This window comes from Trichosurus vulpecula, chromosome 2, assembly GCF_011100635.1.
Source record: "Trichosurus vulpecula isolate mTriVul1 chromosome 2, mTriVul1.pri, whole genome shotgun sequence".
NCBI lineage: Eukaryota > Metazoa > Chordata > Mammalia > Diprotodontia > Phalangeridae > Trichosurus > Trichosurus vulpecula.
The window spans coordinates 260,641,970-260,656,505 of record NC_050574.1 but is presented as its reverse complement, the minus strand read 5'-3'; the positions used below and the strand labels follow the sequence as shown (position 1 = coordinate 260,656,505).

Genomic DNA, 14,536 nt, shown 5'->3' with positions numbered 1-14,536 from the left:
GGTGCCTATCAATAGTACAAATTACCTATAAATTTGTCTCAAATCTTTTGCCAAATAAGTGTGAATGAAGATGCCTAGTCATGTGTGAGCTTTCAGAACTTCATACTTTTTCTATTTTTCTTTTACTTTCTATTATTCTTATTTAAAAATTTAGAAGCCACATTCCCTGTAACAGCCCTGTGAGAAATCCTTACCCACTTTATGAATGAGCAAACTAAGCTATCAAAGCACTTTCACAAGGTCATACGATCAACTAGTGATGGAGTTAGGCCTTGACCTGGGATCTCCTGATTCTGAAACTACTGCTCCTTTTATCATACCACACTGCCTTCACCTTTTTAAAGGAAAGTTTACGACAACTAATATACTGTCTTCTAGCTCTACACTATCCTTCTACATCACCTAAAGGATTATTGACCTTCCAGGACATTTGGTTCTTGTACTTGTAAAAAATATGGAAAATCTATTGTTTGTCAGATGTTAAGGATCTTGGCTGGAATAGATCTATCTCTTAACTAAAGCTCCTTTCCTTAAAGCTCAATGTCAATATTTAAGAAACACTAATTGCCTATAATGTGCAAGGCACACAATGATAAAAAAAAATGTGACGTGCCCACCCCTAAGGAGCTTATATTCTAATCATAAGTCTTTCCACATAAAAAGATAAGAGAAATTTGACTCACCTAGAAAGTCCAATAACCCTGTGGCCTATTCTTGGCCTATTTCAACTTGCAAATGTACTAATTACTAGTGTTTCAAAGATTCAAGGCTGGGAAGGACCTTAGGAGTCATCCAATGTCATCCCCTTATTATGCAAATGAAGAAATTGAAGCTTGGAGATGATAAGCCACCTGCTTAAAGTAACGCAGATAGTAAATGACAGAGCTGGGACTGGAACTCGAGGGCCGTGATTCTGCAGGTCAAGCTCTTTCCACTGCACCACAAGACCTCCCTCATGATTCTTCTTTGTATGCAATATTACAGGCAAAGAAGGTGTTCAGCCACCCCTTCTCCCCAGACATGCACCACTCACTTCTTGAATGCTATGCTTAGCAGAAGAAAACTATTCCTTCAATCATCCCCTTCCTTCCTATCTTCTTCACCTCCTCCCCATCTTACAGTTGTTTCTTTACTTCCTTCTCCTTTGGGGTAGAACTGAACTTAATACATTTTCCCCAAAATCCACTTAACAAAAAAAGAACTCAAATACTAGCTTTATAATTCCAAAGCCTACTTCTGGAGGGCACTCACATATATAACCTCAGAATCATCCTCAGTTTCTCTCTCTCTCATGTCCCACATTCAATCAGTTGGCAAATCCTATCAATTTTGCCCTTATGTCATCTTTCAAACCCATCCCACTCCCTCCAAAAACAAGGTTAATACTCTGGTCGGAGCTCTCATCATCTCCTTCCTGAAATATTAAGATAGCCCCCAAATTGGTCTCCCTGCTTCAAACCTCTTCCTTGTCCAATCCGTCTTCCACACAGTGACCAGTGATTTTCCTAAAGCCTACTTCTGACCATGTTGGTTCTTGCTCAATAATACATATAAAACAATAACTCACACTGGATGGGCATGAGGAGAATTTCAAAGTGATCACATTTGATATCAAATAAGAATCTGGTCCACTCTGAGGGTCATTGGGCTCCATGACCTTCTTTGGATCTATCCTTTTCATGCCTACCCTGCAGATATTTTTGGACTTAGACTGGAGTTATAAAGCTAGTATTTGAGTTCTTTTTTGTTAATTAAACCCTCCACACCCTTCCTGGGAAGAAAAGGGTATATTACGTCTTTTCTTCTCTACAGCTAAACTATTCTCTATAGAACATGGCTGATTTATTGTTTCCTCCTCCACTAGAATTTTTGATAACATCATTCAGTACAGTTGTTTTAAACCAACACTCTATAACGTGCAAATAACAATGGATAATTAACTACACAAGTATAGGATAAGGAAGGCGTAGTGAGGGGAAAGTTCATATGTAAGGAAAGTGGGAGCTTCAGCAGACTGAGAAGTCAGTGATGCATGATCAATACTATGATCTGAAGCTGCACTGATAAAAGTGTAATGTCCAGAATTAGTGAAGTTATCATCCAGCTGCACTTTTCTCTGGTCAGACATCTGGAGTATTATACTGAGGTCCAAGTGTCTCATTTTGGGGAAAGACAGCGGCATCTGGGAAAATATCCAGAGGAGGGCAAACAGAATGGTGAATTGACTTATGACCGTCCACTAAAATATTCAACTGAAAGAACTGAATATGCTAACTCTGAAGAAGACAGTGGAGTGGCCTTTGAAAACTTGAAGGGCTGTCATATGAAAAGGGATTAGCTAGGTTTTGCTTTGGCCCCATAGAGCAGCACTGTGAGTAATGGAGGGAAAGTTACAGTTACAATGTGGAAAATATCAGCTTGACATTAAGCAAAATGTTCCTAATAATTAGAGCCATCCCTGTGAGGAAGCAGTGAGCTCCATCACTAGAGAGCCTGACCATTTGCCAGGAATGTTGCATAGAGGGCTTTTTCTCAGAAACATGAAGGTCTACATGATTTCTGAGGTCCCTTTCAACAAACTCTCTGAATTTTCTATATCTCTTTCTCATTGTACTGCCCACCCCCCCACACACACACACATACTTGTGCCACACGCACACACACATATACACACACAGACATACACTGCCTTATGAAGCTGTCAAGAATTTCTCAACTGGCAACATAATGATATCTAATAAGTTAGTTATGGCAAAACCAAGGAGTCAGGAACATTGAAATTCAAATTCAGCCTCATACACTTATTGTGTGACCCTGGGCAAGTCACTTAATCCCTGTCTGCCTCAGTTTCTTCAGATGTAAAGTGGGTATAATAATAGCACCATATTACCATTGATCAAATGAGATCAAATTTGGAAAGCACTTAACACCGTGACTGGCATATACTAGGCATTCAAATATTTTTCTTTCCTTTTATATCCTGCTCCCATTTCTTTGTTTTTATTTTAATTTATGGAATAAAACAAGCATTTTCATAACATCGTATAATAAAAAGATGATTGCACATGAAGCTGCAAATTATGTTCAACTTGCTATTCCTTTTAAATATATAATAAAGTTATCATGTGAATTTTTTCTTCCCTCCAACCCCATCTTTTCTTGACAAAACATTTTTTAATGTGATGATTCAGAGACCTGATAAAGTTGACCACTTTGTGACTGTTAACAAAGCTTCTTTTAGGATTTTTGGAAGAGTTTTGTCACCCATTTAAACCTATGTATATAAAGCAATAAGTGACCACAATATGAGGAGCTTTGTTTTTCACTAAAAAAGCAAAATCAGTTATATTACCCAAGAACTGCAGAAGCTCCATCTGAACTATGCATTGAAGCTTTGCTTTTCAAAGTGTTGATCACCAAAAAATCTTCTCCATATTTCCAAAACATCAATGGCCTTTGTAATTTCCAAAAGGGGCCCAGACAATAATAATTTTTCTTTGATGGCATCAGCACACATGGAATGCAAAAGAAGCCTACTACATTGAAAGATGTCTTTAGGGAGGCAGAGCCAAGATGGTAGAGAAAAGGCAGCAACTCACCTGAGTTCTCCCCAAAACCTTCTCCAAACACCTTTAAATAATGTCATAAAACAATTTCTGGAGCAGCAGAATTCCCAAAAGGATTGAGTGAAATAGTTTTCCAACCAAAGGTAACTTAGAAGGTCAGCAGGAATGATTTGTTGCACCTGGGTGAGAGTGGAGCAAAGTCTAGAGAAGGCTGTGCCAAGCACAGCCCCAGCCCCAGCCAACCAGGAGCAGGCCTTGGGAGCCACTGAATCAGCAGCAGCATCTGCTTCCACAGCTCCCAGCCCACAGACAGTAAGGGGATTGAACAACTGATCAGGAGGAGATTTATAGGGCTCCCTTTGCTGGTACTGGGGGCAGGACTCTGTTGCTTTGCGCACACTTAGATCTGGGTCCCAGTAGAGGGCAGCAGTCCCAAGGTGAGGAGGAACACTAGAACACCAGAGTTTGCAGCCACAGTGGAGCAGGACCCTCGTCACAGTTCCAGGGCAGAAAAGAGTGCTTGCAGTCACTCATAGACCAGATGAAAGCCAGGAGAGTAGTAAATGAACCTCTCCTTAGATCATACTACCCTGGAAGAAACAAAAATTTACAGGTCCCTAAGAGTATCTCTGAAAACAGTTGTATAAAACCTTTTGAAGCTTGGGACAGTGTGCCCTAACAAAGAGTTAAAAGTCAAGAAATAGACTGGAAAATGAACAAACAACAGAAAAAAAATTCTGACCATAGTCTTTGCTGACTAGGGCATTCGAAGCTTAGTGGTGCAGTGCTGAGCGGAGAGGAGCAGCCCAAGGCAGAGAGGAAGAGAACACCATGAGGGAGCCATGGATAATTAATTTGAGTATGAGGATTATAAGAAAACTGCTGAGTGGCTTTTATCCCATACTAAATATCGATCCAAAATTGCAGTGATCCGTGGTTCTGGACTGGGGTGGGGGGGTTGGCGGATAGACTGACCGAATTCTAGGCCTTTGACTACAATGAGATACCCAACTTCCCTCAAAGCCTAGTACCAGGATACACAGGGCAGCTGGTATTTGGATATTTAAATGACAAGTGCTGTGTGATGAGACAGGGCTGATTCCACCTATGTGAAGGCTACCCACTCTGGAATGTAGCATTCCCTGTGAGGGTTTCTGACTTATAGATGTGCACGCCTTAATTGTTACCAATGCTGCTGGTGGGCTGAACCCTAAATATGAAGTTGGGGATGTTATGCTGATCCAAGATCTTATCACTTTGGTCAGCCAAAATCTGCTCAGAGGCCCTAATGATGAGAGGTTTAGAGAAAGATTTCCTCCCATGTCTGATGCCTACGTCAGGATTCTGAGACAGAAGCCTCATTGCACATGGAAGCAAATGGAACAGGAACGACCACTGCAGGAAGAAACCTATGTTATGGTGGGAGTGCCCAACTTTGAAACCATTGCAGAGTATAGGTTTCTGCAGAAACTAGGGGCTGATGCTGTTGGCATGAGTACTGTGCCAGAGGTTATAGTGGCCAGACACTGTGGCATTCGAGTCTTTGGATTCTCCCTCATTACAAACAAATCAGTATTGGATTATGAAAGCCAGGAGATGGCCAATCATGAAATGGTATTGGTGGCTGGGCCCTGGCTGCCAAGAAATTGCAGCAACCTGTCTGTGCTTTTGTGGAAAACATGCAGCTACCTTCGGAGAAGACTTTTTGACCCATAGGCTGCCTGGCCTCTCCTTTCCCTGTTGCCGACTTTGTATTTCAGACAGTGGCCAGCTTTGCCTTCTTGCTTGAGGCATTTAGCTTTCTGCCCTGAGGTTGTGTAAGAGAAGTGAGAAATATTGGTATTCTACCTCCTTGGAATATCTGCTTATCCTTTCAGGCCCTTCCTAACGGTATCTAATTCTCTTTTATTCCATTGGTCCCTTCGTCACCATGGAAAGCTGGATCATTCCATTGTAGCTCCCAACCATAGCCAACATCCCAACATCCTTCATTCCACCTCCAGTAGGGTTGTCTAGGGATTAAGTCCACTTCACTCAACTAAGGCTGCTGCTAATATTTTGAAAAGACTACTCATACATTCCCTGAGGCCTCACACTGCCATCCTATGACTTCTGAGTTCCTTTGTGGTCCAGACCAGTTTGTATTGAGAATTTAGTGCTATGAGGGAATAAAAAGACAGAAATGTTTCTACCTTTCTGTGCTGAACACTTGACTGGGTGGGGAACAACAGTTTAGGCTGTGAGAATATGTATGTAAGTGTCGGCGGCCGGACGGGTGTGCCCCACAATAGCACCCCGTTCTCCCCGACTACCGCCTCACACTCACCCTGCCCACGGGTCTTCGGACGTCTCCGGCTCCTCCCGGGGGACGCGAGAGGAGAATCACCAGGCAGCTACCAGAATGCGACAAGCAGTTTTATTGCAATGGCGTACCAGAAATCTTACACAAAAAATCCCACTGACCCTCTCTGGGGTGCTCCTTATATTGGGAGTTTCGGGTTAGCTCCTCCCCAGTTCCTCCCCGAAGGTGGAGCCCTTCCAGTTGGAGCCGCCCCGGTACTGACGTAACAGAAGCCACACAGGCACTGCTGCGTCAGCAGGTCCAGACTCCCTGGCGTCTCACTACCCTTTCAGGAGGCCCAGGTCCAGAGCGCCCCTAACATGTAAGTATGATGATGACAAAAGGCTTACAGGCTTCTTAGACAATAAAGAATGGATATTTCACTAGTTGTATATTACTAAATTGTACTCAGGTTCGTCAACAGGTAAGACAGGGAGCAATGTTTTCTTTTAATTCAATTCAATTAAAAACACATTAAGTGCCACTGTAAGCAAAGAAACTGTTCGGTGTTGTCAGATAGAGAGATAAATAAAAGATAAGTTCCTACTGTCAAAGGGCATTTGGTGCGGTAGGAGGATATAGGGTATAAATGCACAATAGAATATAGAATAACATTTTAAAGCCAGGAAAGAATTGAGTTCATTCAATCTAATCCCTCATTTTACAAATGAGGAAACAAAAGAAAGAATTCAAAGTCACTTATAGCCAGTTAGCATTCTAGCTGTAGGAACCTATAAGAACATATACAGAGAGGTGGGAAAAATTCAAGGATGAGTGAATTATCTCTGCTTAGGGTTCCTCAAAGAGGATTGTATGAATAAGGCCTGACTAAGGAATCTGGGTTCCAGTCCAGAAAAATGAGAAATTATTAAAATTTTTCAGCAATGGAGAGATACGAGCAGAATAGTGTGCCTAGAACATTAGGAAGCTGACGAATAGCTCTCTAAATTGGGACAGAGAGAGACAAGTTTAGAGATCAGTATAAAAACTCAAACTGAAATGCAAAGGGGCATGAACTTAGCTGGTAACAGTATTGATACATTCAAGGGATGGCAGAGGTAGAATCTATAAGACTTGACAACTGATTTGGAAGGTTTGGGGAGTCAAAAATGATCCCCAAGATTCCAGCCTTGGGAAAGTTGGAAAATGATGGTGCTATTAAGGAGAAATTAAGAATAATGGTGAATTTTATAGGGAAAAGGGGATGAGTTGTTGAGTTTGACTTGGCCTATGATGTCAACATGGAACTGTACAGTTAGCTGATACAGATAGAAATGTAGGTCTGGAGCTCAGGAGAGGTCAGAACAAGAGACAGATTTGTGAATCATTGGCATAGGGGTCAATAGTCCTGGGAATATATAAAGCCAAGAAAGGGAGGTACAGGGGGTGAGTATCTTTACATTTAAGGAGTAGGAGGAAAACGAAAACCCTGTAACCAAAGAATAAAATAAGGACAGTGGTCAAAGGGGTCAGATTTTACATAAAGGCAAGGAAGGATGAGGATGGAAAAGTTCCATTTGTTTGGCAATTAGGAAGACAGTGGTAACTTTAGAGAATAGTTTCACAAGAGTGATGTGAGTAGCGGCCATCAGATTATAGGGGGCTGGGCAAACAAGTGGTCAGGAAGTAGCTAAACAATTCACTTATCTTCTGATTTAATTCAGCAAAGGAATTAGAGTTCTACAAGTATGGCATTTGTGCCTATGGATGTAACAAAGGAAGTACTTGTTTTCTGTTTCCCAAATAGCCAAAGTGTTCTTCTAAGGCAAAGTTGTGAAACCAATCTGGCACCCTTCTACTTTTAAGTAGAATTTCCCCCACTCTTGATGGCCGTTGCCCCCAGGGCAACCAGGGCTCTCATGATACCTTATGGCAGGCTAGAACCTCTAGTCTGGTGCCTCTGGTTCCTAGCCTATGCTGTAATCCCTTTCTATAAAAACACACTTTTTTGCTAGCTATTAATAAGATGAAATGGTGGTTTTATTTCAGCATCAGGATGTCTCTTTGGCTTTCCTACTTAACTGTGCCCAGCCTGTGTTATATTGTCACTCTTCACGGTACCATCACCTCACCACCAAAATAGTTGCTTCGTACAATTTACCACCATTAGCATGTGCTTTTTTCTCTGCAAGAACAGATATAAGTTCTGGTTTGAGACCACCTTCTGCATTTCTCTCTTCTAGATAGGCACCCAACTATAATTTCTTTATATTAATTGGAGAAAAGATTCAACTTTAAGATACCTGTTAGGGTGGGGGAAATTAAAACAAGAGTTGGATTTGTTCCATGGGCTCACTATCTTTTTCTGTATCTCTTATTACCATGAGTTGGCTCTGATAGAACTAAAAAAGTTGGAACCATGCAACCTGAGAATTAAAGACTGAAGAGTATCTGGTAGCTCATTCAGGACCAAACATAGCTTAATTATTAGCAAGTGTGTAGAAAGTAATAGTGTGCCTTAGGAGTTGCAGCATTTGATGGGAAGACAAGATCAAACAGGAGCTCACTGGTATCCTAACTACAAAGCTCAGATAGGGGAGGACATGGACTCTACCGGTAGTGTGTCAAGCTCTTTATGGGGTAAAGTGGCTACCCAACCTCACTTTCATTCGAAAGAAATTGAGTCATTTTGTGGTGTTGGCGGCAACGTAAGTAATCAACAAGAAGATAGGGAGAGTAAAAATTAACCTTGGGGGAGACTTCTAGCCAAACTCCATGCCTTTACTATCACTATTCTCTACACCTGAAGTGTTCTTGGAAAAAAAATTCTCTCCTCTTCCTCCCTTTCACCTCTTGAAGGCTTACCACTTTTTCTAAAAATGTGACCTCTTTTAGGAAGCCTTATTTAAAACTCTCCAAAAAAAATTATCTTTCTTTCCTTGGTTCTTGGATAGCCCTTTGTACCTGTCTTAATGTTTTTATATATTCCATTTTGCACTATAAGTCTGGGTATTTATCATCATATTGTCAATTTGTGTATTTTGTATTTTCCCTACAGGATTGTAAACTCTATGAGAATAATAAATATGCCATAATTGCATTTTTAATCTCTTTAATCACCTAATTTAATAAGTACTTAATAAATGGCCAATGAATGGAATGGAAAAATCTTAATAACCATAAGTAATTCAATTTTATAATAGTGCTTTATGAGGCTTTGCAAAGTGTTTTTCTCATGCCAATCGATAAATTCTATATGCATTTTTTAAAAAAATTCTGACCATAGAAAGTTACTATGGTGACAAGAAAGATCAAAACACACTCAGAAGAATATAACAAAGTCAAAATTCCAACATCCAAAGCCTCCAAAGGAAAATATGAATTGGTCTGAGGCCATAGAAGAGCTCAAAAAGGATTTAGAAAATCAAGGGACGTAGAAGAAAATATTGGAAGAGAAATGAGAGTGATGAAAGAAAATCATGAAAAAAGAGTCAACAACTTGGTAAAGAAGACACAAAAAAAACTAAAGAAAATAATACCTTTAAAAAACAGAATAGGCTAAATGGTAAAAGTGCAATGAGGAGAATTGGTCAAATGGGGGAAAAAGGCACAAGAAAAAAAATTCCTTAAAAAAGTAGAATTGGCCAAATGGGAAAAAAGGCACAAAAGAAAAAAATAAATTTCTTAAAAAGTAGAATCAGCCAAATGGAAAAGGAGGTACAAAAGCTCACTGAAGAAAGTAATTTCTTAAAAATTAGAATTAGAAGCTCATGATTCTACAAGATATCAAGGAACAATAAAATAAAACAAAAAGAATGAAAAAATAGAAGATAACAGGAAATATCTCATTGGAAAAACAACTGACATGGAAAATAAATCCAGGAGAGATAAATTAAAAATTATTAGATTACCTGAAAGTCATGATCAAAAAAGGAGCCTATACATCATCTTTCAAGAATTTATCAAGGAAAACTGCCCTGATATTCTAGAACCAGAGGGTAAAATAGAAATTTAAAGAATCCACCCATCACCTCCTGAAAGAGGTCCCAAAATGAAAACTTCCAGGAATATTATAGCTAAATTCCAGAGCTCCCACTTCAAGGAGAGAATATCGCAAATAGCCAGAAAGAAACAATTCAAGTATCTTGGAGCCACAGTCAGGATAACACAAGATTCAGCAGCTTCTACATTAAAGGATTGGAGGGTTTGGAATATGATATCCCAGAAGGCAAAGGAGTCAAGATTACAACCAAGAAACAACTACCTAGCAAAACCAAGTATAATCTTTTGGGGGACAAATGAATATTCAATGAAATAGAGGACTTTCAAGCATTCTTGATAAAAAAAAAGACCAGAGCTGAATAGAAATAAACAGGAAAGGGAAATCAAAAGGGACTTAATAAGGTTTAACTATTTACATTCCTACATGGGAAGATAATACTTGCAACTCATAAAAATGTTCCATTATTAGCTAAAATAAAATATTCAATCCAATTGATATTTTTGAAAATAAGTATTTTTATATGGTTTTAAATTTTTTACTTGGTAAATTTTCATAGAAATGAGTAATTTATATGCCAATTAAAGTTTAAGATTCAAGAAATGTACATGGCAAGTATAAGATAATTTTATAATTTATCATAAGGTTTTAACACTTTTTAATGGTTTTTAACTCTTTCATAGACAGTAACTAAAGGATTGTGTCCTTCCTGGAAGTAGGCTATTGTTGAGCATAAAGTAACAAGGCTTTCTGTGCTTTCCTATAAATAATGGTTCTCATTTCTGTTGTTGTTTGAAGTTTTTACACAAAGCTTTTTTTAAAAAGTCCAATATTTTAATGGGTTAATAAGATACAAACACCACTTTTATAACATACTGTATATGAATGCTTTTATTTCATAACCCAATGCACAAAAAGGGAGTATGAAGCAAAAAAGAAATGAAAGAACTTCCCTCCTCACAGAATTATACTGTGCTTGGACCATATCACTTAAAAATCTGTTAAGGCCCCTAGGTGGCACAGTGGATAGAGAGAGTGCTGGACTTGGAGTTAGGAAAACTCATCTTCATGAGTTCAGATCTGGCCTCAGATACTTACTAGCTGTGTCACCCTGGGTAAGTCACTTAACCCTGTTTACTTCAGTTTTCTCATCTGTAAAATGAGCTGGAGAAGGAAATGGCAAAAACACTCCAGTATGTTTGCCAAAAGAACTCCATATGACTGAAATATATATATATATATATACACACACACACACATATATATGTATATATATGTATGTGTGTATATGTATATATATGTGTGTGTATATGTGTATATATACACACATGCATGTATATACATATATGTATATACATACATATTGTGTATGTATAGATACACATGTATACACATGTACCTCTATGTTCATATATGTAGCAATTAATTACCAAGCATGTGCTAACTACTCAACACTCTAAATTTATAGGTTATGGGGAAGCTACTGACTTACATACAAGGGAATTTTCTTATCTAGGAGTTTTCTATACTAATGAAATTATAGGTTCAGTCCCTATTGTTATCTTCCAGGCCTTGTTCTAAGTATTGCATAAACAGAAACCAAAAAAGGAAATAATTCTTGACCTCAAGGAACTTACATTCTGTCAAGGGAGACAATATATACATATAGAAATAAACATAAAATATGCACAAAATAAATGCAAGAGGATTTTATTAATTTTTGAAAGGGAATGTACTTGCAGGGGGGAGGATGTAGCACTTGACACGAGCTTTGAAAGAAACTGAGAATTTTAAGTGTTCAAGGTGTGAAAGGGATGCTTTGTCAATGTGGAAGTGTCCCTGAGATTAATATGTCTGTTTTCTATGAGTTACCTTACCAGGCAGATGCACTGGACACAGAGTAAGCCTATTTGCTGAAAGGAGGCAATCAGGAGCTGGAAGGGAGCCAAAGTCTTGCTCACTTCCAGACTCCTCTGCTGATGTTCACTGGCTGACGTGGCTGTGCTGTGCCCCCCAAACTAGCCCAAACCAGACTTGCAGTCAAACTGTTCCTGCAAAACATCCTGCTTCTATGTCCACTTTTTCCTGGGAAAGAGTATCCATTCTTTTCCCCAACCCATCCCTGAACCTCCTCTTCATGTTTTTGAAGCATAAATCTCCCCTGCCTCTCCCGGGCTATGGGCTCCTTTGTACCTTGAACAGGGACACCTCAGCATCAGTGTCTGGTTTTTCTCCTAATAAAACTTTTCTGCTTTCAACCCAGCTTGGACTCCTCTGCATTTTGAGGGATGGGCTTCACTAGGTTGGCATAAGCATGAGGGACAGAATATGAAAAAGGTTTGGATAAGAAGATGGAGAATTATATGTGAGGAACAGCACAAAGGCCAGTTTGACTGAACAGAAGCATGTATGAAGTGGGGAAAGGAAGAGCAAAAAGTATTTTTTAAACACCTACTTAGGCACTGTGCTAAGTGCTCTGCAAAAATTATATCATTTGATCCTCAGAACAACCCTGGGAGCTAAGTGCTCCTAACATCCCTATTTTACATTTGAGGACATTGAGGCAAATGGAGGTTAAGTGATTTGCCCAAGGTCCCACAGCTAGTATCTGAGGCCTGATTTGAACTCTAGTTCCTACTCCAAGACCAGCACTATATCCACTGGGTCTCCCAGCTGCCTACATATAATGGAGAGTAATATGTAACAGTACTGGAAAAGTAAGCTAGAGCTAGGTTGGAAAGGGTTTTAAATATCAAATAGAATCGTATAAGTATGTACACAGAGAGACAGATAGGAAGAAAAGTAGAAAAACTTACATAAAGTTGCTATCAGGTATGGTAGGATAATATACCATGATTGAACCATTGGAGACCATGATTTTAGATTCTCAATAACACATGTGCGCATGCGCACACACACACACACGCACACACAATGAACTACTTATGCTCGAATTTATTAGTTGGTAATGATTGGATTATGTAAATAGAATTCACAAATTGATCCATAGGTCATAATAGAATACAAGCTTCTGAATATATGATAGTAACTCAGTTTACTTATCTAAAAAGAACATTTAATGACAGCTTGCATTTTAAAGTGATACTGTAAAAGAATGAGTTCATTTTAGCAGTGTCTTTAGCATAGTCTTTTACTAGAAGACTATGAATAGTTGGGAGCTCCACAATTTAAGAAGTAGATGGGAAACTTAGGAGATTCAGAGAGAAATCATGAAGATGAATAAAGAGCTGGAAAATCAAACAAAAAAATGGTTCACAGATCTTCAGCATAGGAAAGAAGGCTGGTTTAATAACACACTTTAAATATATGCAGGATTCCACTACACAGGCAAGTGGCCAGCTGTTTCCAGTCTCCACTAAGGATGACACAGAGGTAAAGCACTAAATTTGAGGCACAAGAAGCAAAAGGTAGAAATCCAGACCTTCTTGATAGCAAGCCTTGTCAGACACTGGCATGAGTTATGAAGAGAGGTTGGGGAGCTGGGGGGTTGGGGAGGTCACTTCTCTGCTCTTTCCTGTAGAGGAGTTTTTCTCACCTGTCTGGGTTGACTAGGTGGCTCACAGGGCTCTTTCTGGCCCCACGATTTTCTGGTAAATTTGAATAAGGGTGAATTGGAAGTCTGTCTCAAGTTAAAACTTTTACATTCTCTTCAAGTACTCCTGCCTCCCTCCAACCTAGTCTTTATTAATGGAATTTCAGCGTAAAACTTTATGAGACACACTGGCAAAGATTGGCTCCAGCAGGCAATTTAACAAAAAAATGGACCAAAGGACAGTACAAACCTGTCTCTACCACAGACGCCATTCAAGAGAGAAATTTCACTGTCTCCTGCAAACCTCATTAAATGTTCTAGGCAGGTTTCTAAAACAATTGGTTCTATTTTGAGCCATTATACTGGTAAAGAATCTTTTTTAATGTAATAACATTTTATTTTTTCCCAGTTACATGTCAAGAAAAATTTTAGCATTCATTTCATAAGATTTTGAATTCCAAATTTTTCTGTCTCCCTCCCCTCCCCTCTTCCAAAAATGGCAGGCAATTTTATAGAGGTTATAATGTGCTACCATGTAAAAAAAAAATCTCCTTAGACACAGTTGTGAAAGAAGAAACAGATCAAAAGGGAAAAAACATGAAAAAATAAAGTGAAAAAAGTATGTTTTCATCTGCATTCAGAACCCATCAGTTCTTTGTCTGGATACGTATAGCATTTTCCTTCATGAGTCCTTTGTACTTGTCTTGGATCATTGTGTTGCTGAGAAGAGCTGAATCATTCAGTCAATCATCAAAGAATGTTACTGATACTGTGTATAGTGTTTTCCTGGTTTTGCTCATTTCACTTTGCATCAGTTCATATAAGTCTTTATATGTTTTTTTCCCTGAAATCTGCCTGTCCATCATTTCTTATTGCACAACAGTATTCCATTACATTCATATACCATAACTTGTTCAGCCATTCTCCAGTTAATGGGCATCCCCTCAATTTCCAGTTCTTGGCCACTGCAAAAAGAGCTGCTGTAAATAGTTTTGTACATATGGGTCTTTTCCCCTTTTTATGATCTCTTTGGGATACAGACCTAGAAGTGGTATGGCTACATCAAAGGGTATGTACAGTTTGATTGCCCTTTAAACATAGTTCCAATTTGCTCTCCAGAATGATTGGATCAGTTC

General features: G+C 39.1%; 1 pseudogene; it reads left to right on the top strand.

Moving 5' to 3' along the window:
- Positions 1–4,408: 4,408 nt before the first annotated feature.
- LOC118835519 lies at positions 4,409–5,275 on the top strand (annotated as a pseudogene).
- The last annotated feature ends 9,261 nt before the right edge of the window (positions 5,276–14,536 follow it).